The sequence below is a fragment of the Stenella coeruleoalba genome (genome assembly GCF_951394435.1).
Source record: "Stenella coeruleoalba genome assembly, chromosome: 10".
NCBI lineage: Eukaryota > Metazoa > Chordata > Mammalia > Artiodactyla > Delphinidae > Stenella > Stenella coeruleoalba.
Genome location: NC_137156.1, coordinates 65,195,120 through 65,210,219, shown reverse-complemented (window position 1 = coordinate 65,210,219; position 15,100 = coordinate 65,195,120). Strand labels below are relative to the sequence as shown.

Below are 15,100 nucleotides of genomic sequence, written 5' to 3'. Positions count from 1 at the left end.
TCTAGTTGTGGTGAGTGAGGGCTGCTCTTCAGTGCAGTGCTCGGGCTTCTCATCGCAGTGGCTTCTCTTGTAGCGGAGCATGGGCTCTAGGTGCGCAGGCTCTAGAGCGTAGGCTCAGTAGTTGTGGCGCATGGACTTAGTTGCTCCGCGGCATGTGGGGTCTTCCCAGACCAGGGCTCGAACCCGTGTCTCCTGCATTGGCAGGTGGATTCTTTTTTTTTTTTTTTTGTGGTACGTGGGTCTCTCGCTGTTGTGGCCTCTCCCGTTGCAGAGCACAGGCTCTGGACACGCAGGCTCAGTGGCCATGGCTCATGGGCCCAGCAGCTCCGCGGCATGTGGGATCTTCCCGGACCGGGGCACGAACCCGTGTCCCCTGCATCGGCAGGCGGACTCTCAACCACTGCGCCACCAGGGAAGCCCGGCAGGTGGACTCTTAACACTGCGCCACCAGGGAAGTCCTCAAGTGCATTTTTAATTTTTATCTTTTTATCAATTTTTATTGGAGTATAGTTGATTTACAATGCTGTGTCAGTTTCTGCTGTGCAGCACAGTGAATCAGCTATACACATACACATGTCTACTCTTTTTTAGATTCTTTTCCCATTATAGGTCATTACAGAGTGTTGAGTTCCCTGTGCTATACAGTAGGTTCTTATTAGTTATCTATTTTATATTATATAGTAGTTTGTATATGTCAATATACCAATTCATCCCTCCCCGCCACTTTCCCCCTTGGCAACCGTAAGTCTGCTCTCTACATCTGTGACTCTGTTTCCGTTTTGCAAATAAGTTGATTTGTACCATTTCTTTAGATTCCACCAAGTGACATTTTTTTAAAAAAAAAACATGTTTATACGTATGCTTATGTAAGCACAGGACATTTCTGAAGGGATATATCAGAATTCTTAACTGTACAGCTAGGTCAGAGTCTCTCAGTTTTCAGTTAATACTCTTCTATGTGGTTTACTTTTGGGGAGCCAAAAGTATGCATTCCTTTCATGATAATAAAAAGTAGAAATGAAGTATTTGGAATATGTAGGGCTTCTGAGAAAGAAATATGGTTATAATGGTAGCTGTTAACACACCTATGCTGGCAGCTGTGCATACCTTTTCAAATATATTCAACTCAGATGTACATTTCTTTTTAAAATTTATTTTCTATTATGAATAATTTCAAACATACACAAGTAAAGAGATAGTGTGTGTTAGGTGAGGCAATCTGCCATGGACCCTGAGCACCCCTGCAAGTTCTTGTTGGGTAAATCAAGAGTGCAAGGCCCTGACTGCTCTTTACTGGGCTATTTCTCAGGATTGTGTTTTCAGCAAGCAACCCTGAGGGAAGAAGTATTATCTCCCCCATGACAAAGGACAGACTTAGCTTCCACTTACTAAAAAAACTGAATCTACCAAGCTCAGTGTTCCTCTGTGGTAATGAAATCCATTATGTGAGCATACAAAGGTGGTCAGCCCTTTGTGTCGCACCCAGGAAGTTTGGGGCAGGAGAATTGTTGCAAACCAATATGAATGTCTGGCAACTGCTTTTGCTGTGATTAACATCCTTTGTGTCTGACTGGGGGCTTGTGTCTTCTGCCATCATCAATGGAATAGTAATAGGGTAGCTACCAGTTTAGCTTGCATAGGTTAAAATTCCAGACCTGCACCTGCATAGTTCCTGTCAATACAATGAACACCCATAGTCCCCATCTTTCCCACCTAGTTTTAACAATTATCAACTCAAAGCCAAAACTGCCTCATCTATAAATCCCCATCAGCCAATGTCCACCACCCCAGATTCTTTTAATCAGATTATACCATTTCATCTGTAAAAATTCCGGGGTGCATTTCTATAAGATTCCTTTTATTCAGCACAGTCACAAAACAAATAACATACTTTAAAAAAGCTGGTAAATCCTTAATATAATTTTTATAATTCTTAACTATAGATAAATTCTTTTGGGTAAATTTGAATCTTATCCCTGTCCTTTGCACCAATATTTTAAGTTTGGTATCATTGCAACATAAAAACATGAATATAGTTTATCTGTTGACTTCCCATGGGTTAATTTTTTGGACCTCAAAGTGCAAAGATAGGGGAATTTGGGTAATGAAGTATCATGTGTTTAGGTATGCAGTAAACACAGTTATAAAATCAATTACTTCTGACAGAAGCTCTAGTTAATGTCATTGGCCAAATTGTACAAGTCAGTTATCCCCAACCTTATAAAATATTTATTGGTAAAACTGGAAAGAGAATGTGTAGCTCCCAGGCTGCTTTTTAGCCATCACCGTTAACCATGGTAGTACCACAGGACCAACATATAGGCTTTTTTAGAAAAGTGAATGAAACCGATTTCTGGTCAAGATAGTACACACTTTGATACCACTCCCTTTGCTCAAAACACATGGTAGAATTAACAAGAAAAGATTGAAATTACATATCCATATTCAAAAATAAGATAAACTCTTTTGTTGACCAGGAACAAGGAGCTGTAATCTTGCTGAGCTATGGATCCAGAAACAGAGGCAGTCTGGAGTTTTTAACTTAAAAGGTAACAGATTGAAGGGGTGGGTAAAACCGTGGAATGTGGCTAACTGGGGCCTGGATTGCTGCTTGCAATTAGGAATTTAGGTAGGGCTCCCTAAACTCAATAGAGATTGACAAAACTACATCCCATCTGTGCATGAAGACATAGTTTATATGAAGTTGAATACTTAGGAAGCAGACACAACATTGAATCCAGACCTAAGTCCAGCTACCCTTTCACTTAGTGCCTGGAACTCCTGTCTCCCAAATTTCATGGTGCGAACAGAGTCTCAAATTACTAATGTAAGACTTGTTTCTGGTTGGCGTTCCTGGAGAATTGGGTAGAGGGTACCACAAAACCACGAGGGAAGGAAAGATAACATGTATGGGGAAACTTTTTCCATTCATGAAAAGCTTAGAAGTTAAGCTTCCAAAACATACAAGAAAACCTAGCCAAAAGAAAGATAACCAACAAAATCAGCATCAAGAGATGAATTCACTGTAATTGAAATGAAAATAATGGAGCGAACTGATAATAACTTTAAAATAAATATGTTTAGAGACTTCCCTGGCAGTCCAGTGGCTATGACTCTGCACTTCCAATGCAGGGGGTGCGGGTTCGATCACTGATCGGGGAACTAAGAACCCACATGCCTCGTGGTGTGGCCAAAAAATAAGTTTAAAAAAACCCTAAAACAAATATGTTTAGAACACTCAAAGACATAAAGGAAGGATACCTTTTCTAGAAGAATAAGAAATTGTGAAATAAAAATGGTCAGAAATGAAATGGTAATGGTAGATGTTTAAAGAACCAGTTAGAAATCCTAGAAAATAAAAATGCAGTTATTGAATAAGCACATCATGAGCAAATGAACCAACGCTTAGGGCAATAATGCCCACCCCTGATTCAGAAGGAGGACTAAGGTCTTATTTAGGAGGAAGATAAGAAGGTGAATAACTTAGGATTTTGTTAGAAATTTTTATTTAGAGTATAAAAGGAATGTAAATATAACTACTAAAGAAATAGAAATATAGTTCTCCAAGCCACTCAAAGGGAAATAAAACTAATAATTGAACAGAAGGCAGGATATTAAGAGAAGCAAAGAAAAAGCATGGTAAACAGAAAAAATACATATATATGAGATGATAACACTACATCAAAACATAGCAATGATCACAATGAATGTAAAAGATTTAAACTTCGCTCCTTTTTGCCTTCACACCGGGGAAATCAGTGACCAGCTAGTCAGAGGTTTTTTGGTGCCAGACCTCTGTCCTTTGGGTCTTTTGAGTGGGACATGTAATTCTTCTATTCAGCACTAGAGGTCAGCAGCGTTCACTACTGTATTTCTTTCCCCCAGGACTCTATAGTACTTCGGTCAGATTCTCACGAAGCAGGAATGCGTTTCTTTTAGACCTGACTTATCATTCATCTAAGACTCATTCCCAAATTTAAAAAAAAAAAAAAAAAAAAAAAGTATGGTCCTTAGAATTTCAGCTGCTCAAAATAGTTGCCAAGGATGTATCTAACTGCCTGGTAGATCTAGGGAGCCAGATTTTTTTTTACAGATCGTACTTCATTGATGAGCATTGGTTAGATGTTCTGTAAGTATGGCTGCTATAGCTACAGAATGAGGCTTCGAGCAGGATATACGTAGCTAGAGAGCCTTCATTGGATCTTAGGACAAATAGATTTATACAAGATATTGTCTTTACTGTTGTTGAAGACTGTTATGAATCTTTCTGGCTAACAGTTAACCTTGCAAAATCATATGGTTTGTTCACTCTCTTGGTGGTGTACTACCAGATAGGATTCTTTTTCTGACTTTTGCCTTTATATTTGCTCAAAAGTTTATGGGCGGGCTTCCCTGGTGGCGCAGTGGTTGAGAGTCCGCCTGCCGATGCAGGGGACGCGGGTTCGTGCCCCGGTCCAGGAGAATCCCACATGCCGCGGAGCGGCTGGGACCGTGAGCCATGGCCGCTGAGCCTGCGCGTCCGGAGCCTGTGCTCTGCGGCGGGAGAGGCCACAGCAGTGAGAGGCCCGCGTACCGCAAAAAAAAAAAAAAAGTTTATGCGGCTTTGTCTTAACCCTTCCTAGGAGAAGCAGAGAACCAGGAGGGAGTCATATGTGGGAACACCCTTCTGCTGTGACCAGTTGTCCAATTTTGCCATTTTCATCTTACCTAAGTTAATTAGTGGTAGTGGCTGTTAGTCAAGAGTCACTGACTGCAAATAATACTTGGTTACTTAGGCTGAGTTTGAAACCAGTAATTATGTTTAACTTGTGTTTAAGTAGGCAATGGCTCATTTTAACTTCATTTAGCTGATGTGACGTGGGAACAGAATAATTTCCTTATGCTACTAAGACCTTAGTATATTACTATGGCCCATTGTAGATGTCTAATAACTTTATGGAATGAGCATGAATTGGCTAATGGAGTCTTTTCTTTCCAGAGTGACTGCCAAGGGAAAGAACTTTTAAAGTTGAGCTGTGAAATTCATCCTTGTTAAATGGCTTTTGCAGAACTGAACTATGCCATTGTTAAAGCTTTAAAAGACATAGTGAATGTTCAGAATTTCTACCTTGGGTGTGAAGGTACATATTCGTATGCAGAAAAACAAAAGAAAATTGAATTTTAAAAGTAAAATTTAATGCTGAAACCCCTGAGCAGTTGAAAGTATTATTAGAACTGGTAAAATGAATCTCTGGTGCAGTAAGTCAGAGAATCTCTGGGAAGCAGTAATGATTGGAGAAGGTGTGGAGAGGAGCTTCTGGCTGTCTCCAGTTCATAAGCTGGGTGGTGGTTACACAGGGGGTCCTCTTTGGCATAATCTGGCAAGCTCTACACTTATAATTTATATGCATTTCTGTAAGTACATCACCCTCCAGTAAATTTTTTTAAAACTGATATTTACTGAATTCTACTTTAATCCAGACTGCGTCCTAAAGTTCCTCAGGTGAAGGAAACTTCTCCAGGTCCCTGGTCTTTAGACTGTCTTGTCAAAACTCTGGTTCCTTCAGGTTCCAGGAGGCCTACTGAGCAATGAGTCTTCCCCAGTTTCTTCCAGCTATTTGGTTGGCCAAAAAGTTCATTTGATGTTTTCCATAAGATGGCTCTAGTGGCGCTTAGTTGTCTTTAACTTCATTTGAAACAGTTTTGTTAGACTGTATTGTGACAACTATCATATCAGCATGCATTTAGAAGAAAACTTATCAAAATTGGTGAATTTTTGTGTAGCCATTTTAATATTGAAGATGGAAGAAAAAAGCAACATTTTTGGCATATTATGCTTTATTATTTCAAGAAAGGTAAAAGTGCAACTGGAACACAAAAAGATTTATACAGTGTATGGAGAAGGTGCTATGACTGATCAAACGTGTCAAAACTAGTTTGTGAAGTTTTGTGCTGGAGATTTCTCACTGCATGATGCTCCACGGTCAGGTAGACTAGTTGAAGTTGATAACAATCAAATCGGGACATTAATTGAGAACAATCAACGTTATACACACAGGAGCTAGCCGACATATTCAAAATATCCAAATCAAGCATTGAAAATCATTTGCACCAGCCTGGTTATGTGAATTGCTTTGATGTTTGGGTTCCGCATAAGTTAAGCAAAGAAAACCTTCTTGACCATATTTCCGCATGTGATACTCTACTTAAGTGTAACAAAAACATTCCATTTTTAAAACAAATTGTGAAGGGCGATGAAAAGTGGATACTGTACAGTAATGTGGAATGGAAGAGATTGTGGGGCAAGTGAAATGAACCACCCCCAACCACACCAAAAGCCGGTCTTCGTCCAAAGAAGATGATGTTGTGTATATGGTGGGATTGGAAGGCAGTCCTCTATTATGAGCTCCTTCTGGAAAACCAAATGATTAATTCCAACAAGTACTGCTCCAATTAGACCAACTGAAAGCAGCACTTGACGAAAAGTATCTAGAATTAGTCAACAGAAAACGCATAATCTTCCATCAGGATAATGGAAGACTGCATGTTTCTATGATGATCAGGCAAAAACTGTTACAGCTTGGCTGGGAAGTTCTGATTCATCCGCCATATTCACCAGACCTTGTACCTTTGGATTTCCATTTACTTCGGTCTTTATAAAATTCTCTTAATGGAAAAAATTTCAATTCCCTGGAAGACTGTAAAAGACACCTGGAACGGTTCTTTGCTCAAAAAGATAAAAAGTTTGGGGAAGATGGAATTATGAAGTTGCCTGGAAAATGGCAGAAGGTAGTGGAACAAAAAGGTGAATACGTTATTCAATAAAGTTCTTGGTGAAAATGAAAAAATGTGTCTTTTATTTTTACTTAGAAACCTAAGTCACGTTTTGGCCAACCCAATAAGACTCACCAGGGATCCAGAAGTAATGTCACCACTATCCTTCTGAATGTATTGTAGTGTATGTTTCAATGCCACTGTCCTCTCTACTTTTATTAGAGAATGACTGGAAATGACCTTGGAGCCATAACTCTGGTCAGCACATATTAACAAATTATTAAACCTGGTTTGATCTTTATCTCTACTGTTATATAAAAAAAATTGTCATAAGGCTTCGACTGTAGTGTGAACTATATCTAAGTATGTTTTTTAAATTGTTGAAATAATTTCGCTAACAGAAAAGTATAAAGAAGAGTGCAGGGCTTCCCTGGCGGTGCAGTGGTTAAGAATCCGCCTGCCAATGCAGGGGACACGGGTTTGAGCCCTGGTCTGGGAAGATCCCACATGCTGCGGAACAACTAAGCCCGATTGCCACAACTACTGAGCCTGCACTCTAGAGCCCATGAGCCACAACTACTGAGCCTGCGTGTGTAAAGCCCGTGCTCCACAACAAGAGAAGCCACCGCAATGAGAAGTCCATGAACCGCAATGAAGAGTAGCCCCTGCTTGCCACAACTAGAGAAAGCCTGTGTCCAGCCACGAAGACCCAACGCAGCCAAAAATAAATAATAAATAAATTTTTTAAAAAAAGAGTGCAAAGAATTCCTGTATATCATTTACCAATTTCCCCTCTTGTTGATACTTTATCACATTTACTTTATATTTTCTTTCTCTTCTAAAAGTTGGCAGACGTGATGCCCAATTACCCCTAAATACTTTAGTATGTATTTCCTAAAAATAAGGAAGATCTCCTCCACATAACCATCAAAATGAAGAATTTTGATTTCACATTGATGTAATACTATCATTTAATCCACAAACGTTGTTCAAATTCTGCCAGTTGTCTCAATAATGTACAGGATCATGTGTTACATATGTTTGCCATGTCTCTTTAGTCTCCTTCAATCTGGAACAGTTCCTAAGTCTTTCCTTATCTGTCACAACCTGAATAGGTTTTAAAAGCACAGGCCAGTGACTTTGTAGACTGCTTCTCAGCTTGGATTTGTCTGATGTTTCCAGGTGATCAGATTTAAGTCAAGCATTTTGGCAGGAATGTCACAGAAGTGAACTATCCTCATCGTGTGGCATGCCATGCTGATTTATCCCATAACTGGCCTTGTTGCCCTTTTTAAAAAAATATTTATTTATTTATTTTTGGCTGCATTGGGTCTTTGTTGCTGCGCACGGGTCTTCATTGCAGTGCATGGGCTTCTCATTGCGGTGGCTTCTCTCCTTGTGGAGCATGGGCTCTAGGCACGTGGGCTTCAGTAGTTGTGGCTCTCAGGCTCTAGAGCACAGGCTCAGTAGTTGTGGTGCACGGGCTCCGTAGTTGTGGTGCACAGGCTTAGTTGCTCCACAGCATGTAGGATCTTTCCGGACCAGGGCTCAAACCTGTGTCCCCTGCATTAGCAGTCGGATTCTTAACCACTGTACCACCAGGGAAGCCCCAAGGCGTTGTTGCCTTTGATCACTTGGTTAAGGTGGTGTCTGCATGTCTCCTTCACTATGAAATTATTACTATTCCTTTTGTAATTAGTAGGTATCTAATGGGAAGATGCTTTGAAACCAGGTGGATATCTCAGTTCTCTACAAAACTCCTCTGCTATTTTTAGCATCTATTGATGATTCTTGTCTGAATCAATTGTTACTACGGTGGTTGTCAAATGGTGATTTTTCTGATCCCATCACTCTCTCTACATTTATAGTTGACATAGAGAAGCACTTTCTCTTCTCTCCACTTTCCCATTAATTCATTTATTTATATCATTATGCATCCATGGATTCCTATTTTGTTCAATGGGTTATGATCCATTACCATGATTATTTATTTGATGCTGTTTGTCCCAGATATGCCCAGTGGTACCCCCTCCAGACTGGGTTCTCTGTCCTTTTGACATGTTCCCATCATTCTTTGAGTATTTCCTTACTTTGTAACATAACAAGATGTACCATTCTCATCTTGTACTTTCCATGCCCCAGCCCTGGAACCAGCCATTTCTCCAAGGAGCTCTGCTTCCTTTTAGTGTTTAGAAACCAAGATCTGGACACTATGTGTATTCACTGCTAATGAGCTATCACTATATACCCAAACACACATATAAATGCACACACAACTATATATTTCTATTTTTTTTAATCTATTGAAAGCCATGTGTTCACATCAATACCTTCAATTCCTGTCAAACACCACAAGGTTCCCCTTTTTATATTTGTAACTTCCTTCTCTAACAATGAGAAACCTGGCTTATATTACCCTCAAAATATTTACTTACTTGCTCGATTCCCCTGTAAGTAACCAATCTTGGGGCATGCTGACTACTTCCTTGAACTTGACTGTGCTATCTACCTCCTCACTTGGCCGTGATGCTGCTGGCTGACTGTAATAAATATTGGGAAAAGAGTCATCTAAGGTTTATTGATTTTTTTAACAAGGTCAGTAATCGGTAAACTGTTGAAGATATTCTTGAGAGTTTATATCATAAAAATGTAGTTATAGTTAATCATAGATAATTTGTCTCATGAATATGAATAATTTCTTAGCTAAGTAGAATTCTAGGTAAATATAAACAAAAAATATATACTAGATTTGAGGAGAAATTTGATGAGTGATAAAAACTTACATTTGAATAAAAATAATACAGTTCACATTTCTGAGCTCTTACTATGGGTCTGTCACTAAGTACTGTAGGTTTGTTATGTCATTTATCTCCTCAGTAATTCTAGTTGTATCCATTATCAGTGTTTCTGTTTTACAAATGGGGAAACTGAGGCTCAGAGCAGGGTTAAGTAATTTGCTGAAGGCTGCTGATATTTTTAGTTGTGGAGCCTTTGAATTGAGTCAGTCCATCCCCAGAATTTGTACTGTTAACCAATAGACAGTTTGCTATTGGACCTGGTTGGTTTTGTGTGGTTGTTTGTTTGAAATTTAAAATAGAGCTGACTTAGACCATTTCATGAATCTTAAAATCCTGGGAGAGAAGTATATGTTTCTTCTACTTCCTTTGTAGCTGTCTCTTTTTTTTTTCCTTTTTTTAAAATATGGTGTTTATATATACAGCGTTTAAAATCCTTACATAAAATAAGAAAGATACTGAAATGAAGAATAAGAGATTATGCATGAGTACAAACATTTTTTTCTTAGATATCATAGTATATTATACTCTAGTTACCTAAAGTTGTATGAATCAGTTCAAGTTCACTAATATGTATACCCAAATGGAATAAAGGAAAACAGCTGCAGTGGAATGAAAGTTGGTCTATCAATTGTACATCTTTGGTTTTCCTGATTTTTTTAACCTTCCCTTCTACTCTTTGGTTAGGCCAGAAGCCTGCATAACATAGAGATACTGTTGGCAATCAGAGACAGTATTAACTAATTTAACAATGATTTATTATGTATAGGTTAAGTGCCAGGTATTGTGTTTTACATTTTGAGGATATGGGACATGTACACCATCCTCAAGGAATGTTCAGTTAGCGGGGGAGGACTGGTATGTTTGTTCATCCATCCCATCATTCCTTCAGCTTTTCATTTATTCAACAGACGCTTATTGAGCCAGGCAACATGCTAGGTGCTAGAGTACAACGGTGACCAAGATAGAAAAGTCCCTGTCCTTAAGGAACTTGTATTCCTTGAGAAAGAGACAAGATAATGACAGGCAAATACGTATACGTATATATACACAGTATATTTGAATATAAATATGCATATGTATATATGTAAACTGAAAGTCATGATATGTGTCATAAAAGAAGCAGATACAGGTCAGAGAGAGCACCAGCTGCAGACAGGGAGTGGGGCAAACATAATCTCCTTTGAATTGAGTGGCTAGGGAGAGTGGGTCAGTAGGAGCTTTTTCACCAAAGATGGTGTAAGCAGGGAAGACATTCATTAACTCACCTAAAAGAAGTCTGGACATAGGTGGTAGCAGGATTGGATCATTTAATTAACTATGAGGATGTTGGAACCTTGGTTGGCTTCTCTGCAATTCTCATGGTTTTCTACATGGCTGCTACAACTCCAGACATCTGAAACTAACTCAACCACATGGAGGTCTTCTCCCTGCTGCTCCTTTTTATCAGGGAGAATTATTTTCCCCAGAAATCCCAGCATACTCCCCCAACTTCTCACTCACCAGAACTTGGCCACATAACCACCCCTTACCCAATCCCAAGGGATGACCATGACAGTCTTAAAACAACGAAGGTTCATCTGCTGGGACTGCGGAATAGGAAGAACTTCTGGAGCTGTGCTCACAAAATGCGTGTCAACAGAGTCATCAGGCATGAAGCAGAGAATGGCTGTTGGGAGACAAATGTCTGACAAGGAAACCTCTCTAAACTGGTAACACTTGAACTGAGACCTAAAGGAGACGGAATTAGCATGCAATGCAATGGTGCACTGGGGAGAAACATCCCAGGCAGAGAGAAAAAAAATGTGCAAAGGTTCTAAAGCACTAAAGAGCTTTATGTGTTAGAGGAAATAAAATAACATAATCTCTCTCTCTCTCTCTCTCTCTCTCTCTGTCTGTCTCTCTCTCTCTCTCTCTCTCTCTCACACACACACACACACACACACACGCAGTTAAGTATTAAAGATGTATTGATAGAAGCTTCAATAAAGTTTTGTTTTAATTAACTTTTTTATTGAAAAAGTAAGATATGCAGATGTTTAAAATATTTGAATAGCATAAAGGTGTAAGGTACAAATTGTTTCTTCCCTGCCCATGACCTACCCTTCCATCCAGTTTTCTAATCCCCACTCCACTCGTCACAATTAATTGTTTCCAGGGATTTTAAAATTGAGATTGATAGATACCTAATGGGGCCATGAATAGGCTTCTGAAGTCCGTGAAACCCAGTGAAATTCTATGTGAAATTATGGATATGCACACACACAGACATTTTGAGGGGAAGAAGATTCATAGTTTTCATCAGATTAACTAATCATATTTTATTTTCACTAAACCACCATAATTGCCGTTCTCAAGGTTACCAGTGCCCTCCATTGTTGCTAAATCCAATGGCCATTTCTCATTTTATTTGACTGCTCTTAGTATGTAATACATATCATAACTTTCTTTTTTGTTTGTTTGTATGTTTTACGGTACGCGGGGCTCTCACTGTTGTGGCTTCTCCCCTTGCGGAGCACAGGCTCCGGACGCGCAGGCTCAGCGGCCATGGCTCATGGGCCCAGCCGCTGCGCGGCATGTGGGATCTTCCCGAACGGGGGCACGAACTCGTGTCCCCTGCATCGGCAGGCGGACTCTCAACCACTGCGCCACCAGGGAGGCCCCTCTTTTTTTTTAAATTAATTAATTTATTTTTGGCTGCATTGGGTCTTCGTTGTTGGGTCTTTGTTGCTGTGTGCAGGCTTTCTCTAGTTGCGGCGAGCGGGGGCTACTCTTCGTTGCAGTGCGCGGGCTTCTCATTGCAGTGGCTTCTCTTGCTGTGGAGCATGGGCTCTAGACACACAGGCTTCAGTAGTTGTGGCATGCAGCCTTCAGTAGTTGTGGCTCGTGGGCTCTAGAGCGCAGGCTCAGTAGTTGTGGTGCACGGGCTTAGTTGCTCCGCGGCATGTGGGATCTTCCCAGACCAGGTCTCGAACCCATGTCCCCTGCATTGGCAGGCAGATTCTCAACCACTGTGCCACCAGGGAAGTCCCCTCATAACTTTCTTTTCCTTGAAATTTTCTTATCTCTGCTTCCACAACACCATATTAATCTGATTTTCCTGATTTTTCCCTGGCCACTCCTCTTTTTTTTTTTTTTTTTAAGCATCTTTTCATCTTTATGACCATGAAATATTGGAAAGCCCTACGGACTTAATTTCTTTTCTATCTGCATTCAGTCATAGAATCTCATGGCTATAAATATCTTCTCATCAAGCAACAAGTATCCTTTGCTATCCAAAAATGAGTGTTCTTTGATAGCCAAATCGCTTAAATTCCGAATTTGAACAGTGAAATTTCAGATAGTGAGGGGTGCCATTATTATCCAACATAATTTTGATTTCTGGGTCTTGAAAAATAAGTGCGTATCTCTTCAGTTCCTGTGTTTGGCTTTCAAGAGTTGGGATGGTGAGGACACTCAGATACATTCGTGATTACCACATTTTTATATCAAGCCTGGACCTCTCTTTAACTCTAGACTCATCTATCTAACTAACTGACATTTACACTTGGATGCTTAATAGACATCTCAGGCTTACATGGCCAATGTCAAGCTCCCACTATTCTCCCCTCACCAGCAACTTCACCAATCTTCCCTCTTCCAACTTCTCAAGGCAAAAATGCTGGTGTCATAAGTAGCTCACCCTTTTACACCCCACGGCCAACTTGTTAGGAACTCTGTCAGCAACACCTACCATTTCCTGAATTTGATAATTTCTCAACCAATCTTCCCAACCTACCGCTATCTTGGTCCAATCAACTCTCCAGAAAGGTACTCCTGCTGGGGCCCCCTGAAGTCAGTTCTCAGTTCAGCAGTCAATCAGCCCGTGATACTCCAACACTCTGGTGGCTTACCACCCTACACAGAATGAACAGCCTAGTCCTTACCACGGCCTACCAGTTCTTGTAAACTGGGTCCTATCTTCCGTGTCCTCATCTCCTTCCGCTGCCCCTCTCATGCTTGCTGCTCCAGCACATTGGCCTCTACTCTGTTTCTTGAACATTTCGATGTGTTCTCCTCTCACTGCCTGTGCACGGGCTTCAGTAGTTGTGGCTCACGGGCTCTAGAGCACAGGCTCAGTAGTTGTGGCACATGGGCTTAGTTGTTCCGCATCATGTGGGATCTTCCTGGGCCAGGGATGGAACCTGTGTCCCCTGCATTGGCAGGCGGATTCTTTTTTTTTTTTTTTTTTTTGTGGTACGCGGGCCTCTCACCATCGCGGCCTCTCCCGTTGTGGAGCACAGGCTCCGGACGCACAGGCCCAGCGGCCATGGCCCATGGGCCCAGCCGCTCCGCGGCACGTGAGGTCCCCGGACCGGGGCACGAACCCGTGTCCCCTGCATCGGCAGGCGGACCCTCAACCACTGCGCCACCAGGGAAGCCCTGGCAGGCGGATTCTTAACCACTGTGCCACCAGGGAAGCCCTCTCCATAGATTTTAGATATTCTTCTGCTATTAATTTATTACAGGAGAAGAAAGTCCGACTTACTATGGCTAATCCATAAAGCAGACAGTTGAAGCTACAGTTGAGAGTGATGAGCAGCTTTGAACTCAGCATCTTCAACACTTGTCATCAGTGCATGTTATTTCCTCTTCGTCCATCTATGTTGAGCAGAGCACTTTTCAAAAAGCCATGTAGGGGGAAGTCCCTGGAAGTCCAGTGGTTAGGACTCCATGTGTCTATTGCATGTCACGTGGGTTTGATCCCTGGTTAGGGAACTAAGATCCTGCAAGCTGTACAGTGTGGCCAGAAAAAAAAAAAAAAAGCCATGTAGGAATGGCAACCTCAGGATACTTGTAAGGGTCACTTCCTGCACTTATTGGAGGAATGAACTTCATAAGTGTGCAGTAGGATATATCATGAATGTCATGCCTCTTTAGTGCATTGCCAAAAGTCCTGGTTGTTGGCAGGAAGGTTGGAGGGTGATCATTTCCATGTGGATTACAGTTCCTAAACATTTTGTGTATAGAAGATAATGTCATGGAATCACCTCAGAAGAAATGGAGTGACCTATGGTTTCACTATGATGTATTTAGGTATGGCTTTTTTTTTTCCTTGTTGGGGTACTTGGTCTCCTTGATTCTGAGGATTATTGTTGGAAATAAAACAAAAATTATCAGGCATTATTTCTTCATATATTACTTCTGCTACATTCTCTTTCTTCTCTCCTTCTGGAAATCTAATTAAATACATGCTGGACCTTTACAGGCTTTATGTGCCTTACCCTGTACTCTTTATCTTTTCTTTTCTTCTTATTTCTCCATGCTTCTTTCTAGATATTTCTTTTGATTTTCCAGTTTACCTAGCTGTGTCTAATTTGCTATTAAAACTACCCATCAACTTATCAATTTCAATTACCCGTAATGTGTTTTTCTTTTTTCTTTGTATTTTATTTACTTATTTTTTAAACATCTTTATTGGAGTATAATTGCTTTACAAGGGTGTGTTAGTTTCTGCTTTATAACAAAGTGAATCAGTTATACATATACATATGTCCCCATATCTCTTCCCT

General features: G+C 40.5%; 1 protein-coding gene across 1 annotated transcript in view; it reads left to right on the top strand.

The window, feature by feature from the left end:
- Positions 1-2,529: 2,529 nt before the first annotated feature.
- SMARCC1 (SWI/SNF related BAF chromatin remodeling complex subunit C1) overlaps positions 2,530-15,100 on the top strand; it is a gene marked incomplete at its 5' end in the record, with an annotated part of 203,228 nt that continues 190,657 nt past the window's right edge. The window contains one exon of the mRNA XM_079933951.1: positions 2,530-2,549. The remainder of the gene's footprint in view (positions 2,550-15,100) is intronic.